The sequence below is a fragment of the Monopterus albus genome, unplaced genomic scaffold, assembly GCF_001952655.1.
Source record: "Monopterus albus unplaced genomic scaffold, M_albus_1.0 scaffold165.1, whole genome shotgun sequence".
Lineage (NCBI taxonomy): Eukaryota > Metazoa > Chordata > Actinopteri > Synbranchiformes > Synbranchidae > Monopterus > Monopterus albus.
In genome coordinates, this window is record NW_018128045.1 from 16,455 (window position 1) to 23,596 (window position 7,142).

The following is a 7,142-nucleotide window of genomic DNA, read 5'->3' on the forward strand; positions in this document are numbered from 1 at the left end:
AATGGCGACGATGGCTGATGACTCAGGTGATGTGTCATAGTGTGTGCTATAAAAGGGAACTTTTACATTTTGTCCACACAAACACACACAAACGTACAGTACACACACTGGACCCAGAAGGAGGTTTGTTTACTACAGCGGGAGAAGAAAGATGAAGTGTAAGTTTGTCTATGTTACTTTTAGAGAGTGAGTGAAGATGTGTGGAGGAGGCTGTGTGTTTGTGTGGAGGAAGGGGCTCTACTGCACGTGGGCTCTACTTTTCCTTACAATCTGACAGAGTTTGAGACAATGAATGAATGAATGAGACTTGTTGTTAGCTTCAGTTTAAAGTGTTAAATGTTCATTTGAATGTAACAAACACCACATTGTTTGGTGTCAGGTGAACCTGTGACTGGCTGCTCCTGAGTGTGTGTGTGTGTGTGTGTGTGTGTGTGTGTGTGTGTGTGTTAGTTTCAACCAGTCAACTGTATGTGTATGACTGTGTCCAGCAGCAGCAGACTTGCATTAAAATTTCAGGTGCTTTTATCCAGAGCAGCTTACACTAAGAGCATTGAAACCGCATGTCATCCTAACTGGCAGTGTATCCCTTTTAAATAAACCACTAGTACACAGTAAACATACAGTATTTCTAAATGTTCTAAGATTTAACATGAGTTGAGCTGTAGTCTGAAATGATGTTGTGCCAGAATCAGATTTTATGAAAAAAATGCTGTGGTTATGACAGAGTCTACGTTGAGCTCACCGTCTTATGAGTTTTGTATGTCAACACTGCTTTATGAATGACCTGGAGCCGTTCATCATGGAGCTGGAATCTGTCCGTTGGTAGAGGGAGGGTGACCGTTAAGGCTCCTGACATGAGCCTGATGGAAACATGGTCACAGCTGCACTGAAGTGAAATAGATGTCCTCTCTCACGTCACACGTTTACAGCTGTGTGCTGAAGATGTCTGTGCTCTCTGTGCGTCTACTGGTCAGCACCAGTGGGTCACATCCTAGAAAATGTCAGACTACGTGACAAAGGGTAACAGAGTCCTAGTGTGTCAGCATCAGGGCTCCTCCACTCTGGGATGACACGGAGCTGGTGAGTCGATGGCTGTTTTGTTGTGAAACCTGGTGACTAGTTACAAAAACAGGAGGATTGAAACATGACGTGTGTATCTGGCAGAGGTGAGAGTGGTGAAACACATGAGTCAGGTAGGCAGACAGTGATGCCATCATTGCACATCACCAGGGCACTTACTGTAATGCAGGTTGCACGGTCACTGTATAGGACCACAGATCGATTCACAGAGGGAGTGAGTCACTGCTGATGCCAGTTCGTCCCTGTCCCCCTGGAACTGCAATAAAAAAGATATTGGGATCACCGATATCACTATCCATCCATCCATCCATCCATTTTCCTCCGCTTATCCGGAACCGGGTACTGCCGGCAATGTGAACCAAGCTCCTGCTCCGGTCATACAGGAACCGGACAGCCCTTAGCAAAGGGCCCCGAACCCAGTACTCCCGGAGCACCCCCAATATCAGTAATGATAATTTAATTTGTAAAAGTGGCTAAAGTACCATCACGCAAATAACGTTTTCTTGGTTGATTTTGGAAGTTGAACATGCAGGGCACTTCCTGCCAGACGTCATTTACATCTGTGCAGAAGTTCACCGAAAGTCCTTGAGAGTAAAAGTAAATGACTGAGGAATGAGGCTTTCACTGTGTCAGTGTTTCTGTGCAGCATCTGACTCAGCAAAATGAAGGAGGACACGAACTAGTACGGAAGCTGGGGAAGCATAAGACGCTACGTGTTTGCTGATGAAATTATCTGTTACATGCATCAAAGTCTGGCCATTCACTCTGCTTCTTTAGCAATTTGGTTATGAGCTGTGGTGCTGTCACAGCTATTTACACTGCCAGAAATATGACTGTGTGCTGCTGGGGGACGCTTTTTCATTTGACTGAGCATTTTTGCTGAAGTCTTCTTCAGTCATTTTACTACAGTCTTATGAAGTTGTTCCAAATCTCTGGTTTGAGCCCTGAGCTGAAGGAAAACGATTATGATGACTCTTATTGCAAGTAGAGAAATTATAAGTGACTTAATGGGGAGCACTGGCAGAAAGCCCTGAGTCCGCTTATTCACTGTCCCGCTTTGGGTAGTTGAGTAAAAACAAACTGCAAGTGAACATCTGGCTGTGGTCATTTAGGGTTCTAATACAGCGTTACTGATGTTCAGGAGAAGCGAAAGACTTCAACCTCCAGATATTACTGAACTCAACACCTGTCTGACCTGGAAATGCTGTCAGACAGACCAGACTGTGTTTCTAGGCTGGAAGTCAATGTTTGACTAATGTTTTTAACACAAGAAGGTCCCATATTCTGGGATAGTAATAATATCCAGACATTTTAATTAGTAAAAACAGATTACTTTGCAGCTGTATTTCCTGTTGTCATGAAAAGCTACAGCTGCCACATAATCCTCAACAGGAATAAACAAGTAAAGAAAACAAGTGACAGAGTGCGAGGACTCTTTGGTCGAGTGTATACTGGGCCACAAGGGATTCAAGGGGGATGAAACCCTCACTCATGAAGCATGCAACCTAAACATCCACTGAAGCGACAAAAAACTGCAGCACATAAAATCTGTCAAAATTCCTCACTGTCCTCATGCAGTGAGGAATTTTTGCTCTCAGCCTCTGTTTACTGTTCACAGGCCTAATAACTGACTCCCAGTGCAAACAGACCATTTTCTGCTGCTGCTAGTTCCCATTAAAAGTAAACATTTTTGTCTTGTGTTCAAAAGATGGGACAAAAGCACAGTTTACTGTCTTTGTACAAAGACATTGTCCTTGTACACGTCTCACTGCTGACCTTCACACCGAGCTGACGTGTGGCAACTCTGACACACACAGAAAGAGCTTTTAGTCCATCACAGCCTGCCTCTAGGTTACATCACACACTGTTTAACATTAAATTAGTCTCCACATTCTGACTTTTTCCTGAAGCTTTAAGACCAATAGACTTCAACAAACCTCTGTTGAAGATCAATAGATATAGTTTAAAGCTCTGAAGGAAAACAAAAACACCTGTATGTGAACCTTTAGTTATGATAACTTTGCCAGAGCAAAGCAAAAACTTTCAGAAAGCTTCATTCTTTTTCTGGAAAATGACTATTAATGAATAGAAAATACGGTTTCTAGACATTAACATGGCTTGTGTCAGTCAAGCAGACAAGCTGCATGAAAAGTGAAAAGGTTTTATGGATCAGACAGTGGTACAGAAGTGGACGGGACTTCCCTCATAGTGACCTCTGCTCAGACCAAACCCATAAAGTGGTTACTACTGTTAGCGTCTGAGCAGCACTACAAGTGTTTAAAGGGAACAAAGTGGATGTTTTGCCTGTGACGAGCGCAGCCCAAGGTGCTACTGATGTCTCCACAGTCAGATTGAGTCAGCTCCGCCAGCTCCCCTCTCCTTTTCCAAGAGGAGGTCCAGAGCAGGCTGGGAAAAAACCCACAGCATAGCTCTCATTCCTTCTCTGTGATCTAATGTTAACGGACAGTTCATGTCTTTATCGCCCTGGGATATGGGACTTTTGAAGTTGCCTACACCAGCGTATAGATTTACAGGCAGACAGTGTTATTTCCTTGAATAATCACTGATTAGGTATTTGGGAAGAAAACTCGAGACCAACCCACAGAGGGTTGAAGGGAATAACGCATTCTCAGATTGACTGATAGATTAAAAGACAAACAGGTGACAGATTCCAAGGGTAAATTAAAGACAGGAGGAGGAACTGAGGCACATCCCCTGACAAACGCTCAGAAAACATTTCTGCTGTTTCACTGACTTCACTCTAACACACACACACACACACTTTTTCCCAGATTAAAAGAAAAATAGTCCTCAGACAATCATCCAACAGGATTACAGGGTCCTACAAAACATTTCACCGATTTTCACCAGAAAAGAAATAAGTTTAGAAAACTTAAAGCCGCATTTAAATGTTTTATATCACAACACAGATGGAAAAATGGCCTAACGTAATAAAACCAATAAAATGACCAACAAAATAGATGAAGAAATTTAAAAACATGTTAAAATAAAATAGTTGGATAAAATATACATGGTAATCAAAAGCCAGGAAAAAAGAGAGGTTTTAAATTTATAGATACACATGTCCAAGATGTCAACGAACCACTGAGTCAGTTTGATTTTAGTTTCGGCTGGTTTATTCCGTTCTGCCCCACTTATTTTTCATTGCCACCACATTCCCAGATCTCTGCAACTAACCTTTTGAGGTTATTATTAATCAACAGAAACATTGTCCAAAACTACATCACAAACCAGAATTATTCATTAACATTTCCACCCCCCCTGCCCTGGTCCCACTCAACAGCATTATGTCTATGCTGACAATTTTATGCTGAGACACTAATTTGCTGTTCTGTATGTGTTGCAGATGTTCCACTTGAACCTAAATCATCCAGGTCATCTTCAAACCATAAAAATCTAAGATGTTACATATCTGATCTGACCTCTTAAACTAGTATCTGTAGATGATCAGTCTGCAAAAATCTGCCTCCTCCTCTCACACCCACACACTCAGCTGCTAACAGTAAATCAGTGTCTGACCCAGTTTCTGTCCAAACCTTTCATCTCAAACCTGAACCAGTTCCCTGAACCTGACTGGATGCATCTTATTTATATCTGATGTCAGAATTAACTGGCAGTGATGCTCAGATAAAACTGTTTATTTCAGGTAAATGAGCCTTTTCCCATCTTAAAACAGTTAATGCACATTGATTTTGTCCCACTGTTTTGCCTGGGTAACTGCTACTCATACAGTTAGCTGTAGTTATGGCAAATCCAGTGGCTCCAGATTCCTTCACTCTCGCACATTTTACCATGTTGTAGATTAAACTTTATATGGATAAATCTGCCATTGTTGAACATCAACCTACACTGAAACTGAATACAGGTTTTAGATATGTTTGTAAAAGAATTTTAAAAACCTAGTCTACAACAAAAATGTACAAAAATGAAGGGGTCTGAATCCTCTGAAGCCACTGTACCGTACATCTCATAAAACAGTTTATGATTTCCTCACTGTCGAGACAAACACAGACTGAAGCATCACAGAAGCTTGTTGCTGCTGCCTCATGATTAATCGTGTAATGTGTCATGTGGCTTTGATTTAGGTCAGAAATAAAAGTGTGTTTGCATGCAACCTTGTGGATTCCCAACTGATTCACACACATGGCGGGTCTGGGTCAAGGAGAGGGGAACAAATCTGAGCAGGTTCACTTCCTGCTGGAGTCAGCTGTTGTGGGACTGTCTGTGTAGTTGTCCGTGCAGCTGTAAACACTGAGCAACCACAGCTGAATGTTGCTCAGCTGTGTTGTCCTTTCTTAAACCATGTGGAGTTGCAGCTGCATGATGAAGAGCAGGAAGATGTTTTTGTAATGACACACTGCATCTCAATTAGTACCACAGCCTTGATCTCTTAAGGCTGCGGTCCTAGCAAGCATGCCAGACTTTGGAGTACTTTTAAAGGTACACGAGGTTGATTTCAGGAGGCATTGGACTGTAAAATGAATGTTTACCACCGATTTACTCTCAAGCAGATAGTAGGCAGCGTGTAACTTCATAATCAGCAGAAACATCTCAGTGATTTGGGTGCTGACCCTATTTTGTGCTGAACATTATAGCTGATAAATGTATCTTTTTCCTGCCTTATAGTAATCCATGACTCCGCACCTTGTCTCCACCTGCTGCTATTGGCTGAGCTGTTTGTCCATTCATCCTCTCGTACCTCCCACACATCCTCCCTCTGCAGCATGCTGAAGTTAATGATGGCTCAGGTAGACAGGCTGAAGAACTTATCCAAGAGCTTCCACGACCTGGTAGGAGTTACATCCACGCACAAGAGGATGAGCTTTACTGTAATGATGTAGCTGGTTGAGCTGGAGCTTTGTATAAAATTTATATACTGTAATATGAAAAACAGACCATCCTCTGACTTTTTTCTCTTTAGAGGTTTTAAATTGTGTTTTGCTTCCATTTTTGTTTTCAACAGTCAGATGTTGAACTCCTAAACTTTGCTGATATGGAGCACAGACTTCACAGTCTTCCTCACATACATCACACTGCTACCCATCTCAGCTCACTGAAGGTAACGTTTCTACATCTAGGACTAACTTTGATAATTGTAGAAATGTACTGTTCTGCGTGTTCCTTGCTGCTTCACTATGTAGGTTAACAGTCTGTCCCTCCCACAGGTTAATGAGTCGCTCTCTCAGCTCTACGTGCATGCTCAGGCCTTTAAACTTCATGTGGACTGGTTGAAAACAGCCAAAGAAAATGTCAGTTTATCCTCCCATTCAGCAGAGGGCGCCGGCACTCACCTCCTGCAGCTGTCCAACCTGCTTAATTCATCTCTTCACCAGGTAAAAAGTTGGATTATATGGAAGATAACTGCACCCTAAAATGAAGTAAAATCACATGACACAAAAATAAAAGGGAAATGTCTTTTTCTGACAAAGATAACAGAACATGAAATAAGCAGAAGTAAGAGGAAGCTGTACAATGTGATTTTTAAATGTATAAGGTTGCAAATAAAATAAATTCAACTCAAATTCAATCAATATCATGAAATGGGAATTTGTAATGAAGGTAAAATTGGAACATTATGATTACAGGGACAGTAAGAATGAAAAAAATACCAAATTTTGAAAACACCAAAAGCTAAATAAAATAAAATGAAAAAATAGCAAAGCAAGAGGAGAAACCAGGAACAGCAGCCAAATGACTGTACTCACATTCGCACTGATAAAAGCATGTTGGTCGCCCCATTAAAATCCACAAGTGCAAAGTAGAGCATCAGGGTCATGTTTTCAGATTCTGTTGAAGAACATCTCTCGTGATGAGATCATTATAATTACTACCAGTGTCATTTTCTTTCCTTCTTTAGATGAGTGAGGAGGCTCCTCTGTCGCCGCCGCCCTCCCTCCCCGTAACCTCCACGGCCTTCGATGTGCTCCGGTTTTCAGTTGAGATCTCCGAGCGGTTACAAGTCTTCTGCGACTGGTCAAAAAGAGTGTTACGCCAGCTCCAGAGACTGTCCCACTGTCCCAGACATTAAGCCTTCCGTAGCC

At 42.0% G+C, this 7,142-nt stretch overlaps 1 long non-coding RNA gene across 2 annotated transcripts in view; it reads right to left on the bottom strand.

Annotated features, from left to right (window-relative positions):
* Positions 1-713: 713 nt before the first annotated feature.
* The window catches only part of LOC109968858 (uncharacterized), an 8,098-nt gene continuing 1,669 nt past the window's right edge, over positions 714-7,142 (bottom strand). The window contains exons 1-5 of one of the 2 annotated variants that reach the window (XR_002276188.1): positions 6,807-7,045; positions 6,393-6,469; positions 5,746-5,888; positions 1,240-1,336; positions 714-1,116 (exon numbers count right to left, since the gene is read on the bottom strand). This is a non-coding gene — a long non-coding RNA (uncharacterized LOC109968858). Of the gene's footprint in view, positions 1,117-1,239; positions 1,337-5,745; positions 5,889-6,392; positions 6,470-6,806; positions 7,046-7,142 lie in introns of those variants that run through there. The other variant, XR_002276189.1, reaches the window with a different exon arrangement.